This window comes from Microcaecilia unicolor, chromosome 8 (assembly GCF_901765095.1).
Source record: "Microcaecilia unicolor chromosome 8, aMicUni1.1, whole genome shotgun sequence".
Classification (NCBI taxonomy): Eukaryota; Metazoa; Chordata; class Amphibia; order Gymnophiona; family Siphonopidae; genus Microcaecilia; species Microcaecilia unicolor.
Window position 1 is genome coordinate 515,240 of NC_044038.1, and position 19,808 is coordinate 535,047.

At 42.8% G+C, this 19,808-nt stretch overlaps 1 protein-coding gene across 1 annotated transcript in view; it reads right to left on the minus strand.

Annotated features, from left to right (window-relative positions):
* LOC115476097 (heparan sulfate glucosamine 3-O-sulfotransferase 4) overlaps positions 1 to 17,547 on the minus strand; it is a 123,326-nt gene extending 105,779 nt beyond the window's left edge. The window contains exon 1 of the mRNA XM_030212251.1: positions 17,480 to 17,547. The gene's annotated coding sequence lies outside the window, so the exon portion shown is untranslated. The remainder of the gene's footprint in view (positions 1 to 17,479) is intronic.
* Between the last annotated feature and the right edge of the window lie 2,261 nt (positions 17,548 to 19,808).

A 19,808-nucleotide genomic window follows, 5' to 3' on the forward strand; every position in this document is an offset into this window, starting at 1 on the left:
ATAGAATGTTGGGTGTTATTAGGAAGGGTATGGAGTCCAGGTGTGCGGATGTTATAATGCCGTTGTATCGCTCCATGGTGCGACCGCACCTGGAGTATTGTGTTCAGTACTGGTCTCCGTATCTCAAAAAAGATATAGTAGAATTGGAAAAGGTACAGCGAAGGGCGACGAAAATGATAGTGGGGATGGGACGACTTTCCTATGAAGAGAGGCTGAGAAGGCTAGGGCTTTTCAGCTTGGAGAAGAGACGGCTGAGGGGAGATATGATAGAAGTGTATAAAATAATGAGTGGAATGGATCGGGTGGATGTGAAGCGACTGTTCACGCTATCCAAAAATACTAGGACTAGAGGGCATGAGTTGAAGCTACAGTGTGGTAAATTTAAAACGAATCGGAGAAAATTTTTCTTCACCCAACGTGTAATTAGACTCTGGAATTCATTGCCGGAGAACGTGGTACGGGCGGTTAGCTTGACGGAGTTTAAAAAGGGGTTAGATAGATTCCTAAAGGACAAGTCCATAGACCGCTATTAAATGGACTGGAAAAATTCCTCATTTCTAGGTATAACTTGTCTGGAATGTTTTTACGTTTGGGGAGCGTGCCAGGTGCCCTTGACCTGGATTGGCCACTGTCGGTGACAGGATGCTGGGCTAGATGGACCTTTGGTCTTTCCCAGTATGGCACTACTTATGTACTTATGTACTTATGTACTTATGAAAGCACAAAACCAGTAAGAGAAAAACTTCACTGGCTTCCACTGAAGGAACGCATTGCGTTCAAGATCTGCACGATAGTACACAAAATTATTCATGCAGACGCCCCAATCTACATGCTAAACCTTGTAGACCTACCTCCCAGAAACGCCACAAGATCATATTTTAGCTCAGTTTTCCACCAGAAAAGAGAACAAATTAAGTAATTAGAAGCTAATGTTAATTGCAGGTAATCATTAAATTGCTATATATACACAAGAGGCATGCAAACAAAATTAAGATGGCAGAATACGAATATACACAACATATGATGATGCAGGACTCGATCAGCATTAAAAGCTTGTGGAAATTGTTAATTAATCAAGCCGCCCATGTTTGCATATCTCATACATGTAGGATTTACTATTAATATGTTGCAGAGGAATTTATCATTTTATTTTCTTACGGTTGTTTATAGCTCAGCATTAACTTTTTTCATTTCAACTAGAGAGATTTCTATAAATTATGCAGCAAAACCCCTGGTCTCAAGCTATAATGTGCTGCTGTTCTGTAATCTGTGATTATGTCTATGTAAGAGGGAACAATCTAGTTAAAAGTGACCCTGGATATACAGAAGAGGAACTGAAGATATGAGGGAAACTGAAGAAAAATCTACCTGCCTGATCCCAGGGGATTTTTCCCATTACCTACTAAAATACATTTGCTTTAGAGCAGTCCAGGGACGAGGTAGATTTTTCATTTCAAGGTGAAGGAGCTTTTTTGTGTGAATAACAAGAGTTAATCTCCTTAAACCAGTCTTATCAGAGTAAAAAGAAGTCACTTAACCCTCTGTTGTCCCAGCTACAAATAAGTACCTGTATATACTATGTAAACCGCTTTGAATGTAGTTGCAAAAACCACAGAAAGGCGGTATATCAAGTCCCATTATCCTTTCCCTATTTGAGATTCTATATGGAATATTGCTAGTGGAGGAGTAGCCTAGTGGTTAGTGCAGTGGACTTTGATCCTGGGGAACTAAGTTTGATTCCCACTGCAGCTCCTTGTGACTCTGGGCAAGTCATTAACCCTGCATTGCCCCAGGTACAAAACAAGTATCTGTATATACTATGTAAACCACTTTGAATGTCGTTACTAAAACCACAGAAAGGCAGTATATCAAGTGCCATTAACAAGATTCCAGGCACAATCTCAAAGAGTAGCAACATTCCATGTAGAATCCCAAAGAATAGCAAGATTCTGGAATCCCAAAGAGTAAGGAGTGGAGGAGTAGCCCAGCGGACTTTGATCCTGGGGAACTGGGTTCAATTCCCACTGCAGCTCCTTGTGACTCTGGGCAAGTCACTTAACCCTCCATTGCCCCTGGTACAAAATAAGTATCTGAATATATGTAAACCGCTTCGAATGTAGTTGCAAAAAAACACAGAAAGGCGGTATATCAAGTCCCATTTCCCTTTCCCTTATGACATCACAATATCAGAAGTGAGCCAAGTATCAGGCAATCAAGCCACTGTGACATCACTGATGAGGTTGGCTCTTATTGGTGGAATGAGTGGAGGAGTAGCCTAGTGGTTAGTGCAGTGGACTTTGATCCTGGGGAACTGAGTTCAATTTCCACTGCAGCTCCTTGTGACTCTGGGCAAGTCACTTAACCCTCCATTGCCCCTGGTACAAAATAAGTACCTGAATATATGTAAACCGCTTCGAATGTAGTTGCAAAAAACCACAGAAAGGCGGTATATCAAGGCCAATTTCCCTTTCCCTTAATGACATCAGTTTCATGCTTTTCTAGATGCAGGCGTATGCAGATCTTGTTCTTTACAATGATGGCAGGTGGCTCACACACATTCAGGAATTTCTTGCTGAGAAAAAACAAACACTTCAATGAATTATCAAGTTCTTCGCGGTTACTGACATGGCCTTTCTAACTGACATTAGAAATCATCTCAACCAACTCAATTTGAAATTACAGGGTTCACATTTCACCACTGAACTGTACAGCTCTCTGAAGGCATTTGTTAAAATGCTGGACTTGTTTCGATCAGAATTAGGTGAAGGAGAAATGAAGTATTTTCACAATTTAATGCAAATGTCAGTGAATACATCACCTCCTCTGAAGGAAGAAGAACCAAAAAAATGCTATTGGGAGGTTTTCTTTTATGCTTGGAAAACTACAGCAGGAATTTAAAAACAAGCTTATGGATTTTTTTTCACAATCAGAACCAATGCTGGACTTTGTTCTGAAGCCATTTGTGGCAGATCCAGAGTTCATTTCTGAAGTCGCAGGAGTGGCAGTCATTCCAGCTTATAATCGAAAGAGAAAAACACCTATATTTCGACCCAAATCGGGAGATGGGCGTCTTTTTCCCGTGGGCGCCCAAATCGGTATAATTGAAAGCCGATTTTGGGCGTTTCCAACTGCACTCCGTCGCGGAAATGAATAAAGTTGACGGGGGCGTGTCGGAGGCGGGACTGGGGCGTGGTTAGCAGCCAAGGAGAGATGGGCGTCTTTAGCTGATAATCGAACAAAAAAAGGCGTTTTTACGTCACTTTTTTTGGACCCTTTTTTTTCACGAGCAAGTCCCAAAAAAGTGCCCCAACTGACCAGATGACCACTGGAGGGAATCGAGGATGACCTCCCCAGACTCCCCCAGTGGTCACTAACCCCCTCCCACCAAAAAAACCCCACTTTAAAAACTTTTTTCCCAGCCTGTATGCCAGCCTCAAATTCCGTACCCACCTCCATGACAGCAGAATATGTTCGATCCTCTCACAGCCTTTCCTTGGGTCAGATGTGGCTCTCGGGTGCACTACAGGGTCACATCAGCATTGCATTGTGGTGGGTGTAGGGTATTGGGCTCCGTGATTTCATTAGCTTGTGTTACAGTCTCACGATGTTGGTAGTTGGTAGGCTCTTCTTTCATGGTGCTTTTCCCCCTGCCTACTGGGTCAGAGTGTGCCCTGTTGTGTTTCCAGTAGCCCATGAGGTAGTGGCCATTTTTGTAAGCCAGTTTTAGATCCCTTCCATGTGTTAGCCACGTTAGAGAACTTAGTTCTTACCTTGAATGTGTCTGAAAGAGGGCATTGTACAGCATTCTGCCAGCTCTGACCTGCTAATCTCAGTACCAAGGAGACTCGTTGCCAGTGGTGGGGCAGAACCTCTGATCTGCAGTTAACTGAGTAAACGCGGTTATTCCAATAAAGGACGTTTTCGGAGAGATTAGTCTTAAGGTGTAAACTGGTGTGCCAATGTTATACAGCAGTAACAAGTCCTAGAGGCCTGTGTGTATGCAGGTCCCTGGAGCACTTTTAGTGGGTTCCACAGTGCACTTCAGCCAGGTGGACCCAGGCCCATCCCCCCCCTACTTGTAACACTTGTGCTGGTAAATGGGAGGCCTCCAAAACCCACTGTACCCACATGTAGGTGCCCCCTTCAACCCTAAGAGCTATGGTAGTGTTGTACATTTGTGGGTAGTGGGTTTTGGGGGAGGGGGGTTGGGAGCTCAGCACCCGTGGTAAGGGAGCTATGCATGTGGGAGCTTTTTCTGAAGTCCACCACACTGACCTAGGGTGCCCAGTTGGTGTCCTGGCATATCAGGGGGGCGAGTGTACTACGAATTGTGGCCCCTCCCACGACCAAATGGCTCGGATTAGGACGTTTTTGAGCTGGGCGTTTTTAGTTTCCATTATCGCTAAAAAAAAACAAACGCCCAGCTCAAAAACGTCCATTTTTTTGAAAATTCGGTTCGGCCCGCCCCTTCACGGACCCGTTCTCAGAGATAAACGCCCATGGAGATAGGCGCTTCCGTTCGATTATGCCCCTCATTATGAACTAGAGATCATTGAACTGCAAGAAAACATTGAACTCAACCAGCACAATAGAATTTGTGTAAGTTTGTCTGATCGTTAGAAGACTGTTCATAATGATTCTGTGTGTTCAATGATCACAGGAAAATTCTCTTCATTTTTTGACTCCACATCTGTGTGAACTATGAACATTTTAAAGTCAAAAATGAAGAACAGATTAACTGCAAACAGTCTGTGAAGTCTGTTACAAATGTGCAAGAGGAATTATGGACCACGATTTGCTACACTGGTGAACAATATGCAGACACAGGTATCTCTGTAATGATATTTGCTACAGTTGACAAGCCACAGTTAAGTTAGCTTAAATATATCCTATTTGTGTTGCAGAATCAATATTTCATGTTTAATAATCACTTGATATAGTAGCTGCAAACAGTCTCTTAAGTGTCTTACTCAAGTGTCTCATTTATGGAATTTGTTACTGCTGACAAGCCAAAATAAAGCGAGTTTTTAAAATATATCCTTGAAGTGTTGCAGCATCAATATTAGTGTTAATGTTTAATATCTGGTGTGAATAAACAAGTCAAGGCAGCTTACAAAATTAGCTTGAAATCTTTTGGTGACCCTCAGCGCTCTCTCATATTCACATTGTGGCCCTTTACATGAAAGAGGTTGGAGACCACTGACATACTCCTTTTCATATCCTTGGAGGGTCAATCTGCTTGTAATTGTAATTGTTTGTAGATTGCAGAGTGTGAGGTGTTCGGAGGATGAGTTAAAAATAAACCATGCAAGGGTATGGTTGAGTGAAATGTTTCTGAATTTGGCAGTATTTTTAAATTTGTGAGTTTGGTCATTTGGAGGGGTGGGTGCTTCAGACGTGTGTGTTATGTGGGGAAGGATGAGGATAATTCTGTAGTTTGTGAAAGGGGTCAGTTTGTAAGGAAATGACTTGGTAGGGGCAAAGGCAGGAAAGGAAATGGGGATGTGAGAGAACTAGAGGTGTCATGAGTTGAGGTTGCAGGATGGGAGACTTGGGTGCAATGTCAGGAAATACTTTCACAGAAAGGGTGGTGGATGCCTGGAATGCACTCTCACAGAATTAAGAATGCATGGGATAAACAGAGAGGAACACTATATAGAAAAAGGATGGAATCCAATTAAAATAAATACTTAAATGACCTTATAACTGGAGTAACCTTTGGCAGTAGCTTCAGATGTTGGGAAGTAAGACTAATTCTAGGCAGATTTCTAGATTCTGGGTTCCATAAATGGCGAAAACGGATCAGGATCAAGTCTTGAGTGAGCTTCAATGGCAACTCCAGTAGTTGGGAAGTAAGATCAGTGCTGGGCAAACTTCTACTGTCTCTGCCCAACATATCACAGGGAGAAACAGAGAATTATACCAGTGTTTATTCACGAAGAAGTGGGATCTGTCCAGAGTGCCAGATTAAACTCTGGCCACCTTGATGGGCAGACTGGATGGACTGTGCAGGTCTTTAACTGCCGACATGTACTATGTTACTATACTGTGGACATTTGAGGTACTCCTGAATTAGGGAGTCCTTTTAAAGTCTAATTTGCCCATAGGTAAATACATGCTTCTTTTGCTAGACTTCAATTGCTTAAGAGGGTGTGAGTTTCACTGAAACTTATACTTGACGATACTGGTACACATGTCGATTACAAACCAGTTGAATTACTGCAATATTTATATTGTGGGTTATCAAAATGTCAGTTGAACTGCCTTCCACTTAAACAGAAATCAGGTTGTATCTCTCCAGTGCTGGTGGAGTTGCATTGGTTACAGATTGAGTCTTGTGTAGGGTTTAAGATTCTTCACCTGGTTTTGTATGTGTTGTTAAATGGGCCTTTGTTATTTGCAGACCAGTATTTGTTGGTATTAGATGCAGAATACTCCTCGGTACTGTACATTTGCAGTGTAGACTCTATCTGTGCAATGCATTGGGGAGACAGGTGTTACATCCTCTCAACCACGACTCTGTTTTTTCTGTTCTTCCTGCTTTTCTGCAGCTTCTTACACTCTAAACTGCCTTAAACCTCAAGATGGGATTTGTGCAGTATATAAACTGTAGATTAGATTAGATTCAGATAAAGGTTAAGGCTTGGTTGTTTGCAGGAGGAAATGTCAGTTGAAGGGAGGGGAGTTGGGGGACGACTATGGGGTAGAGGATGTCAGTGAGTTTTATGATCGTATTGCATAAATTTACTTTTGTTTTAGATGTGGGATGAAGAGGTTGGGCTTGGAGGTATTTTTTGTTTTTTTTATTTTGAATAAGCTTCAGACTTTTTGGTGAGGCATGAAATAAAATGATGGAAAATAAATGCTCATCCTTGCAAACTATATCTCTGCTCTAACCAGACTATGCTCCCTGGTATGCCGGCTGGCAAGTTGGTGTCTTCTTGACAAGGTGCACACATGCAAGGCAGAAGTGGCCTTATATGCACCAAAAAAACCTACAACATTTCCCCTTCTCTCTATAAGACGTTAATTTTAGAACGCAACATGTGTTTCAAAATCAGCTTGGTCTGTGTGGCATAGATATTTTTATGCTCTATTGAAAATGTGTTCATGTAACTCCATGGAGTTAATGCAGACTTGTGATATATGTGCATTGTGAGGGAGTATATAAAACCAATTAAAAACACCCCCCTGATATTCAGCACTATTTAACCAGCAAGAACAGCTGCTGACTGGTTAAATGGCGCTTAACCGGCTATCCCCCACTGAATATCCCCAGTTAGCGGCTAGCAGATAGCAGGTTATAACCAGGCAATATAACTGGCTATCTGCCTATTTTTAAAGTACGTGGAAAACAAACCAGCAGATCAGTATAATATCCAAAAAGACTTTATTGAGGATACCGTGTATGAAACAAATGCATTTGTTTCATACACGGTATCCTCAATAAAGTCTTTTTGGATATTATACTGATCTGCTGGTTTGTTTTCCACGTTGGATTTTGCAGATCGTTTGCCTTGTTGCTTTCTGGGACCCTTATTTTTAAAGTACTACTACTACTAATCATTTCTAAAGCGCTACTAGATGTACACAGCGCTGTACACTTGAACATGAAGAGACAGTCCCTGCTCGACAGAGCTTACAATCTAATTAGGACAGACAAACAGAACAAACAAGGGATAAGGACAAAGAGTAGCAAGATTCCAGAATCCCAAAGAGTAGCAAGATTCCGGAATCCCAAAGAGTAGCAAGATTCTGTGTGGAATCCTAAAGAGTAGCAACATTCTGGAACCCAAAGAATAGCAAGATTCCGGAATCCTAAAGACTACTACTACTACTTATCATTTCTATAACACTACTAGATGTACACAGCGCTGTACACTTGAACATGAAGAGACAGTCCCTGCTCGACAGAGCTTACAATCTAATTAGGACAGACAAACAGGACAAACAAGGGATAAGGTCAAAGAGTAGCAAGATTCCGGAATCCCAAAGACTACTACTTATCATATCTATAGCGCTACTAGACGTATGCAGCACTGTATACTTGAACATGAAGAGTCAGTCCCTGCTCGACAGAGCTTACAATCTAATTAGGACAGACAAACGAGATAAGGGAATATTAAAGTGAGGATGATAAAATAAGGGTTCTGAACAAGTGAATAAGGGTTAGGAGTTAAAAGCAGCATCAAAAAGGTGGGCTTTTAGCTTAGAATTGAAGACGGCCAGAGATGGAGCTTGACATACCGGCTCAGGAAGTCTATTCCAGGCATATGGTGCAGCAAGATATAAGGAACGGACTCCGGAGTTAACGGTGGAGGAGAAAGGTGCAGATAAGAGGGATTTACCCAGTGAATGGAGTTCCCGGGGAGGAATGTAGGGAGAGATGAGAGTGGAGAGGTACTGAGGAGCTGCAGAGTGAATGTACTTATAGGTCAATAAGAGGAGTTTGAACTGTATGCGGAAACGGATAGGAAACCAGTGGTATAGCAGCCACATTTGGCCAAATAAAAAGGTGTTGCCCTCCAAGGTACACGATGAAGAAGGCTATCCTTCATGGATTTGTGCCCGATGATAATGGAGTGCATCAGGAAGAGATACAGCTAATCTGGGATTACATCTGGCTGCAGGACAGGTATAAATGGATTATGCACACATGTTTATGCTGAGAAGAAACTGCTACTTGTGATCACCCTTGAGGAGCACAATTGGAGTTACATATCGACCGCGTTAAAGATCATTGCAGTAAGAATTACTAGTTGCCAAAGTTACAATAAAACCTTACGTTTTTTTCTTAATCCTTGGAGTGCCATGTGGTTGCTGGACTGGAGAGCTGAAGGGATGATGGTCTAGAATAGTAGTTTGGGGTTTGAGAGACAATTTCCATCCCAGCTCAACTGGAAGGAGGTTGGAAGTGTGTGTGGGCAAGCAGCCTGAGAGCAAGTTGATGATGCATGAGTTCAAGCAGTGAGAGAGAGATAACTTCCCTGCTGGCCCTGGTCCACAGCTAACCCAGGTGAGTCCCGGGTTACAAAGGCAAAGCTGAACTTGGCCAAGTTGAATCCCTCTTCAATAAAGTTTGTTTTGTTGAACTCCCATCTGTTCCCAGAGAGAGGAAGGCACTAGAACTAAAGGGCATTAATCCGCAAACGAACCTTTTCCGGAGATGGGAAGGTGGTAGAACTAGAGGACATGATATGAGAGTGAAGGGGGGCAGACTCAAGAAAAATGTCAGGAAGTACTTTTTCACGGAGAGAGTGGTAGATACTTGGAATGCCCTCCCGCGGGAGGTGGTGGAGATGAAAACGGTAGCGGAATTCAATCATTCGTGGGATAAACATAAAGGAATCCTGTGCAGAAGGAATGGATCCTCAGAAGCTTAGCCGAGATTGGGAGGCGGGGCTGGTGTTTGGATGGTGGGGCCAATGCTGGGCAAGACTTTTACGGTCTGTGTCCTGAAAATGGCAGATACAAATCAAGGTAAGGTATACACAAGAAGTAGCACATATGAGTTTATCTTGTTGGGCAGACTAGATGGACCGTGCAGGTCTTTTTCTGCCATCATCTACTATGTTACTATGACATGAAAGGGGGCAGACTCAGGAATAATGTCAGGAAGTACGTTTCACAGAGAGGGTAGTAGATACCTGCAATGACCTCCCGCAGGAGGTGGTGAAGATGAAAATGGTAACAGAATTCAAAAATGCATGAGATAAACACAAAGGAATCCTGTTTAGATGGAATGGATCCAAAGAAGGTTAGCAGAGATTAGGAAGCAACACTGGTAATTAGGAAGCAAAGCTAATACTGGGCAAACTTTTACGGTCTGCACTCTGATGGTGCTGGACAGATTGAGCTTCAGCTTCAGAAGTTGGAAAACAAGGACAGTGTAGGACAGACTTCTACGGTTTGTGCCCCGATCATGGCTGAATAAATTTGGTTGGGCTGGAGTGGAGCTTTTCAGGGACTTCCACATTAAATTCATAAATTTTAGAACAAGGAAATTGCTGGGCAGACTTCTACAGTGTATGCCCTGAAAACGACAAGGACAAATCAAGATCAGATATGCTTATGAAGTATCACATCATACCTTATTTAATGAGTTTATGTTGTTGGGCAGACTGGATGGACCATAGAGGTCTTTATCTGCCGTCATCTACTATATTACTATCAGGCTTATTTTCAAAAGTGATCACCGGCGATCTTCTGACATAAATCGGGAGATGGCCGGCGATCTCGGAAAAGCGGCGAAATCGGTTTAATCGAAAGCTGCTTTTTTGACACCATCGCCGCTTTCCCGTCGCTGCGCCGGTGAAAGTTCAAGGGAATGTGTCGGCGGCGAAGTGAAGGCGGGACATGGGCGGGCATGCGCGTGGCTACCAGATGGCCGGCTTTTGCAGATAATGGGAAAAAAAGCAGCGTTAATCAGTATGTCGCCGGGTTTACTTGGTCCATTAATTTTCACGACCAAGCCTCAAAAAGGTGCCTCAATTGACCAGATGACCACCGGAGGGAATGGGGGATGACCTCCCCATACTGCCCCAGTGGTCACCAATCCCCTCCCACACTAAAAAAAAGTAACATTAAACATCTTTTTTGCCAGCCTCTATGCCAGCCTCAAATGTCATACCCAGCTCTCTGACAGTAGTATGCAAGTCCCTGGAGCAGTTTTTAACGGGTGCAGTGCACTTCAGGCAGACAGACCCAGGTCCACCCCCCCCCCCCACCTGTTACATAGTAACATACTAACATAGTAGGTGACGGCAGAAAAAGACCTGCACGGTCCATTCAGTCTGCCCAACAAGATAAACTCATGTGCTACTTTTTGTGTATACCTTACCTTGATTTGTATCTGTCATTTTCAGGGCACAGACCGTATAAGTCTGCCCAGCACTATCCCCGCCTCCCAACCACCAGCCCCGCCTCCCACCACCGGCTCTGCCACCCAATCTCTCCACCACCTCCCTTGGGAGAGAATGCCAAGCATCCACCACTCTCTCCATGAAAAAATACTTCCTGACATTTTTCTTGTGTCTGCCCCCCCTTCAATCTCATATCATGCCCTCTAGTTCTACCGTCTTCCCATCTCCGGAAAGGTTCGTTTGCGTTACACTTGTGGTGCTAAGTGTTGAGCCCTCCAAACCCCCCCAAACCCTATTGTACCCACAACATGTAAGTGCCCCCCTTCACCCATAAGGGCTATGGTAGTGGTGTAGAGTTGTGGGGAGTGGGTTTGGGGAGGATTTGGGGGGCTCAGCACCCAAGGTAAGGGAGCTATGCACCTGGGAGCTATTTGTATATTTTTCAAACATTTTTAGAAGTGCCCCCTAGGGTGTCTGGTTGGTGTCCTGGCATGTCAGGGGGACCAGTGCACTACAAATGCTGGCTCCTCCCATGACCAAATGCCTTGGATTTCGCCGGGTTTGAGTTTGCCGGCATTTTTTTCCATTATCGCTGAAAAACACAACCGGCCATCTCAAACCTGACAAACTCTGGCATTTGGCCTGGCTACACCGTATTATCGAAAAAAAAAGCTGGTCGGCCATCTTTTTCGATAATACGGTTCCGGCCAGCTGTAGCGACCTATTTCGCCGGCAATGGTCAATTATGCCCCTCTATGTTCTCCATTCCTTGGATCACTTTTGCTGTCCGTGTTGCTTTGTGTGTTACTGCAGAGGTGTTTCTCTTGGGGGGGGTTGGCTGTACATATTCAGCATTGACGATACATGAAGGGGTGTTAAATAAGCTATTTTTTTAAAATGCTGCGGCTAGCATTTAAAACTACCACGGGCTGCTTGAACTGAATATGACAAGTATTCAGGTCAGAGACTAGGAAATTCAGGAGGTGCAAACAGAAAGAAAAGAAACTGGACTGGTTTGAAAAAGAAAGGTGGGACTCTGAAGGGTCCCACCAACAGAAAGGGAATATGAAGAGACTCAGTTTTTGTATTAAAATCTGGCTCAAACTCATTCTTAAATGAAAGCACGAAAATAAGCCCCGTGTTTTGTCAACTTCTATATTAGAGGATGAATTAAAGAGCTGTTTAGCTGAAAGTCATTTCCCTTTGGCAATTGAAACCTACACCGACTTTTACTGGAGTTTTACATTTATTCATATAAGACAATATCACTAAAATTTATGAGCAATAAAAGTCAGGCTAAAGTCAAAAAGATAAACATTTTGCTTAGGTTGCAGCATTCTGTCAATGAAGGATAGCAACAACCTCTGTTCTATGAATAATGATGGTAAATAACGTTTAGCTACAGCTAAACATTGTTTGCATTTAAAACTGCAGTATGATTTGTTCTTTACAAGCACAATTTTACTTAGATTTATCATTAACATATACAAAAAAGTCCATTATACACAGCCAAGCCATGCGATACCATCACATCTGCTCTGACCCAAGAGAGAAATAAATAAACACCTCAACATCTTGACGTCAAAGAAAAGGCTGAACACCAACATAATCTCCAAGAAGATTGCCTCTTCCCTATCCATCCTATCCAATAATTCTCCTCTGTGTTCCCATCTCCCTCCCTCTCCCCCATGTCCAGCATTTCTTCTCTCTGTCTCTGTACTTCCTCTCTTCCCTTCCTCCTGCAACTTCCCCCATCTCATCTTCTCTCCTTGACTCTCCCCTGCCCTCTTCATGGCCCAGACCTCTCCCCCCTCCTTCCCTCTGTAGGTCCATCATCTGTTCCTTCCCCCCCAATATAATCTCTCTCTTTCACACACACACACACACTTGGGTCCCAAATATCTCCCTCTCCCTTCCCTTAGTCCTCTGAATTTGTCTTTTGTGGACAGCAGCAATTAAGGCAGACTTCCTCCAGCTGACCATGAGGCCTTCCTTCTCCCACATCCATGTGAAAATAGGAAGTGCATCAGGGGACTAATTCAACGCACTATACAAAGGCCTCAGGCAAAAAGATTTGCACCGTTTGCAATTTATTCAAAATACCTTCATCAATTAATCACTGGTTCCAATAAATTTTATCATGTTACATCCCTTAAAGTTGCCAGTATCACACAGAGAATCACTTACAAGATTCTCACCTTAATATTCAAAAATTTAGACCACAGGTCTTCCACTCTTCTTATCTTGATTGCTGACACCCTACTGCCCATCTTGCACTCTTTGGTCATCGCAGCAGAATCTGCTAGCTGTCCCATCTTTTAGACAAATTAAATATGACACCACCCACTGCTCTATTTTTTCTGTCACTGGTCCCACCCTCTGGAATGTACTCCCCCACCACCACCCACCCACCTACTCTTACAGACCTCCTTGACAAAATTTAAATCTGTTCTTAAAACATTTCTGTTGGAGGACACCTATACCTAATCTACAATGGCTTGTGGACATGCCAGACACATCACCTATCTGTTCCTCTCTCCTACCTCTCCCTCTACCCCGTCGTATATTGTAGTTCTCTCTTGTCCACTCACTTTCCTTTCTTCTCTCTCTATCCTCTCTCTCTTTTTATAGTATTGTAAACTGCTCAGATAACCTGTTCGATGTGTGCATAACACACACTAAATAAACCTGGAAACTGGACATACTTAGTATGTCCTCATAGCATTTAGTTACAGGATGTTTAGTAGTCCATGTATTAAATAGCCTCAACAATATAAGATCTGCCCAACTCTGGCTTTGTGAGGCTCATGTTGTCTTATATCAGTTATACCTCCCTGTTTTTGATGTTATGATAAACCTGCCTGGGAAAAAGTGTATGTGTGTGGGGGGGGGGGGGGGGGGGGGGCAATCTACTTATTTTTTGTCCCACCTGAAATATGAACTCTTATTTTACCTTTAGATGTTAGATACAAAGCATTGATAAGACAGGCAAAGAGAAGTTTACAAAGAAGCTTGCCATAAAGACAAAAACTCATAATTAAAAAAAAAACCTTTTCAGGTACAATAGAAGTAGGAAGCCTGTGAGGGAGTCGGCTGGGCTATTATATGATCAAGGAAAAAAGAGGAATATTCAAGGAAGACAAGACTATAGCAAAAAGACTAATCAATGGTTTGGTTTTTACTGAGGAAGATATATACCATTTCTGCCAGGAGTATCTCTTTAATGGAGATGATTCAGAGAAATGAATCAAATCTCAGAGAACTCATAAGATATAATAGGGTACTGTGTACAATTCCAGAGACCACAGCTTGGATGGAGTTGGTCCAGAGAGCAGCTACTAAAATGATCAGTGGTCTTTATCAAAAGGTGCTTGGGAATAGTCTTAAAGATCTCAATATGTATACTTTGAAAGAAAGGTTATAGAGAAGAGCCAAATAGCTTTAGAGTCGAGTCTCTTTCAACTGAAAGGAAGCTCTGCAAGGAAGGGGCATAGGATGAAGGTGAAAGGGGACAGACTCAGGACTAAATTTAAAGAAATACATCTTTACACAAAGAGGATGCATGGAATGGTCTCCTGGAGGAAGTACTGGAGACAAAGATTGTATTTGAATTCAAGAAAACAAGATAAGCAAATAGGATCTCTAAGGGAGAGGAAGGGATAGTAGATGGCAGGAATGGGCAGACTGGTTAGGCCGTATGGTCTTTACCTGCCTTCAGTTTTCTATGTTTCTATATGTCTTTTGGATTAAACCTCATACCATTTTTGTCACCTTCCTCTGAAGAACTTCAAGTCTTGTTATGTCCTTAGCGAGATAAGACCTCAAAAACTGAACACAATACTGCAAGTGAGACATCACCAATGACTTATACATGGGCATTAACACATCTTTCTTCTGCTGGTTATGCTTCTCTCTATTCATGAGAGACTCTTGATGAAATAAAAGGTCCATGGGACAGGAGGCAGTGTACTGCTGTGGATTGGAAACTGGTTACAGATAGAGTTAAGTGGCCAATTTTCTCACTGGAGTATGGTAGATAGTGCAGTATCCCAGGGGCACTGCTGTTTTTTTTAAAAACATATTTATAAACTAGTAAAAAAGGCCCGTTTCTGACACAAATGAAATGGGCGCTAGTAAGGTTTTCCTCGGCTCCCCTGCAGCCACCCATGTCCAGCGACCCTCCTCTCCCCCTGCAACACCCATGTCCAGCGAACCTCCTCCTTCTCTTGCCCCCCTCCTGCCACCCATGTCCAGTGACCCTCCACTCTCCCCTGCCCCCCTCCAGTCACCCATGTCCAGCAACCCTCCTCTCTCCCCTGCCCCCTCCAGCCACCCATGTCCAGCGACCCTCCTCTCTCCCCTGCCCCCTCTCCAGCCACCCATGTCCAGCGACCCTCCACTCTCCCCTGCCCCCCTCCAGTCACCCATGTCCAGCAACCCTCCTCTCTCCCCTGCCCCCTCCAGCCACCCATGTCCAGCGACCCTCCTCTCTCCCCTGCCCCCCCTCCAGCCACCCATGTCCAGCGACCCTCCTCTGGACATGGATCAGCTGTGAGGCATGTTTTTCATGTTTTTTTTTCCCGGTTTCTGAAGTTGACATCATAATGGCTAGGGTGATGTCAGCCTCATCTACGGAGCCTAGCAGACCAACTCGGAATGAGCCACAGTCCCAGGCAAGTCAGAACGTTGGAGATGAGAATTATTATATAGGATGACAAATTGTAACACGTCAGATGATCAAATTTTCAGATGGCACAAAATTGTTCAGAAGGTGATAAGTTATAGAGGACTGTAAGAAATTGCACGAGGACCATGCAAGATTGGATATCCAAATGGCAGATGAAAGTCACTGTGCACAAATGATGGACATGGGGAAGAAAAACACAAATTATACCCACACAATACTAGATTCCACATTAGGAGTTACCACCCAGGAAAAGGATCTAGCTGTTATCTAGATAATATGTTGAAATCCTCTGCTTGGTGTGTGGTAGCAGTCAAAAAAGCAAAACAAAATGTTGGGACTTATTAGGAAATAAATGGAGAATAAAACAAAGATTGTTATGACTTTGTATCGGTCTGTTGTGCAACTCTTTCCCCTTTGGTACTGTAATTCTGGTTTCTGCATCTCAAAAGATATAGCTGAAATAGAAAAGGTGCAGAGAGGAGCAACCGAAATGATAAACGAAATGAAACAACTTCTCTATGAGGAAAGGCAAAAGAAATTAGAGCTCTTCAGCTTGAAGAAGAGATAAATGAGAGGAGCTATGATAGAAGTCTCTAAAAGCATGAGTGGACTGGGTAAACGCTAATTGCAAAGTTCAAGGTTAGGCGGCATGCAATGAGGTTAGTAAATAGCAGATTTAAACAAATCAGAGCAAGATGTTTCTCACTCAATGCACAATTATGCTCTGGAATTCGCTGCCAAAGGATGCTGTAAAAACATTTAGGAGTCGTTGTGTTAAAAACAGGTTTGGCCAAGTTCCTAGAAGAAAAGTCCATAAAGCATTGTTAAGGGGGACTTAGGGAAATCCACTGCTTATCCCTGGACTAATCTAGTTTTTGGAATCCTGCCAGGTACTTGTGACTCGGATTGGTGGCTGTTGGATACTAAGCTTAAGGGACTTCTGGTCTGAGCCAGTGTGGCCATTTCTTAAGTTCTTCTATTTGGCGGTCTCTGTTTCATTTACCACCATCCTGATATTGATTCTGTGGGAGCTTTGGTAACTCTGAGACCTGATTTAAATTCCTTATTAGTCCTTGGTGACGTTAATGTGTGTGTTGATCAGTTTGCCTTAGACAGTGCAGCTGTTTTTTTTTTTTTTACTTCTGTATGTCTGCTGCGACTTTTAAACAAATTATTGACATCGATAGTAATATTGTTCATCTTGTTTTTATTACTCTTGCTAATGATTTTATTTTTAATATCCAGGATATTGTTGTGAAGCTGGTTCCAAGGATTGATCATTTTTAAATTAGTTTTAGCTTTGTGAATTCATTTATTTCCAGAATTTACACAGATAATTGCTTACAGAAATTTGTTTCAGGGATCTTTGACAGTTAAATTTGCAGTGTTGAATCTCTTTGATTGAAGGGAAGTCTTATTTGGGTTTTCTATTGATGTTTTAAAGCCCATTTTGCATAGAAAGTTAAGACAGGTATTGAGACATCCAGGTTAGGATGTTCACAGTTCCCCTAGTAGTTTACAAAAAAGCTTTGCCCAAATGGGATGTTTTTTTGTAAAATACTAAATCTTAGGCTCTAATTATTCCCTGTGGATGCCTCTAGTGAGGCTCAGCACTAATACCTGCTTGCCCTTCCTGGCTAAGAGATCTGCCTTCCACAGGGCCTGGGAAGGGAACTGTCTCCAACCCCCTTCTCCCTTTCAGGACTTAAGGCTTCCTGCCCTCTCCCTCTCTTTCCCCTTCTGGTTTGTATCTTCCCTTCTTGAGTTTCCTTCTGAGTTCCGTTTATTATTATTATTATTATTATTACATTTATTAACATTTACTATACTACCTGCACTAACTGCCAGACCAAGGCAGTGCACAATCTAATAATCAAACACAAAAACACTTAAGAAAGGAACTAAACTATTTTGACTTCTTCAGCGTTACCTGATAGTTGCTGCAGGTGGAGCTTGCTGGCAGCTTCCCTGGATTAGCAGGCTTTCCCCTAGTTTCCACCCAGCCTGGCTCTCCTGTTGACCTCACAGCTCCACTGTCTTCTGGGACTAGTAGGCTCCTCATGTCTTAAAGCAATATCCCCATTATCTAATTTACACAGATTTTAAGTGAGCACTGATAGGGTTTGGTTTGCTTCTTCTCCTTCCTGTGCTCTATCACAACAGTGCAGATGCGGTTTGTGCTGAGAATCAGTGGCACTGTCCGGTTAAAAGCCACTGAGTATCGGAGGTTAGACAGGCATAAGAATTTAACCTCCAGCCCAGTTAAATCGCTTTGAATATCAAGCTATCTGTCTTCTTCAGTAAACACCATTTTCACAGTATAAGCAATAACGTCCTGCTTTTGCACAGTAGAAAAGGTCAGCAAGCGGCGAGTTTTGACTGTCAATAATGCAGAGTGTGCTTGATGTTTATTTTAGTATAAATTACCCAAGTTTGCCTAAATCATACTGTTGAACAACAAAGTTAGATGACAAAATCTAGGGGATCCCTTTTTTTCTGTCTGCCGTCTACCTATACACTTTGACACACATGTAAATACAGCTACAAATGCACACGTACACGTATTCTGTACATGTATGTGCTGACATACCGATATACACACACACATGCATATAATGCACTCATAAAGAGTTTGTCTATCTGGGTTTGAAAGAGGTTTGGACAAATTCCCGGAGGAAAAGTCCATAGTCTGCTATTGAGACTTGCCTGGGATTTGTAGTATGGAATGTTGTCACGATTTGGGTTTTTGCCAGGTACTTGTGACCTGGCTTGGCCACTGTTTGGAAAACAGGATACTGGACTAGATTGACCATTGGTCTCACCCAGTGTGGCTACTCTTATGTTCTTATGACTAGCCATCTATCTAAACTATCAGCCATTAATACAGCTACTTGTGTTTTTCCAGCGCCAGCAGGATGAACATTTTCAGGAAGCTCTATCAGTTGTAATATTCAGTAAATATAACTTTAAATGCGATTGGAAAGAACTCGCACAGATGCCTGACTAATAAAATGGAGTACAATGCTCTGCGTATTTATATCCCACCAGTGAACTCATCCTATCCGCACTTAATGCTCTGTAAAGTTTCACAATGTTCCCTCCCTGAATTCAGTGATAAAAGCTCACCATTCATTCACACACTTACCCCTCTCAATTCATTGAAAACCACTTCAAGCAAAAATCATTTGAACGAAATTACCTCAGTGTATTACAGCGTGAGCAGTGAAAAATGTACCAAAACTCTCCCTCCAGCCCCGAAGCAATAACAATTCAGCTGTAATAATTCAAGGAAAAGAAATCCCTCACGGCAAGATGCAGGGGAAGAAAGTGGACCAAAGTCTGAGAAACGCAGCAGATGTGAACCCAATTTTCTACACGTCGTCTGGGTCAGAAAGGAAGGTCCAAGTTGGGACATTCACAGTTTACAGAGTATTTTACAGAAGGATTGCTGAGCTTGGAGCCTTCTGTAAAATGTGTATAAGACTTCAGACAGCCTGGAAGCAAATACAGCCGAAACAGCAGTTTTACAAAAACAACTCCTCTAAAACAAGAAGTATCACTGCAGGCTATGTGGATGTATGTTCCGGCATCTACACATGTGAGCAGCAGATTTTACTACCTGCACGTGTAAACAGTGCAATTTGCAAAACTGCATCTGAAGGGAGAATGAATTAAGGAGACCAGCCAGAAAGGTCCAGCTGGCCGTCAGCATTGTGTTAAATGCCGTCTGCTACAGGCTGATATATAGAATCAAATATTCAATGCCAGGCCATACCTGGATGCCAGCACTGAACCTCCGGATCATTAGCAGCACTTTATGTCAACAGTGCTCCCCCCAACCCCCTCCCAGAATTCACCAGATAGGGTCACAGCGGTCAAAGCAGCTTATTCAGCAGCATTCTCTAATTAAATATAGAAAAATGAAGGCAGATAAAGACCATCTGTATATTTACTATCCCTCCCTCACCCTTTAAGATCCTATGTACTTGTCCCAAACTTTCTGGAATTTAGATACAGTCTCCATCTCCAGGAGCAATGCTGAGGAACTCCCTCTCAGCTGAACCCTGCACACTGCATAGGCAACAATCTCCCACTGCAAATTAAATGCAAGATAGTAATCCACATGTCCTTACTTTTCATTTGCATAGTCCCTGTAACACATATTCAATCCAGTTCCATAGGATATAATGGGGAAACAAACGGCAGAAAGACATAGGGGCTAAATTTTCAATAGAATTTTCAGGAAGTGAAGCTGACAA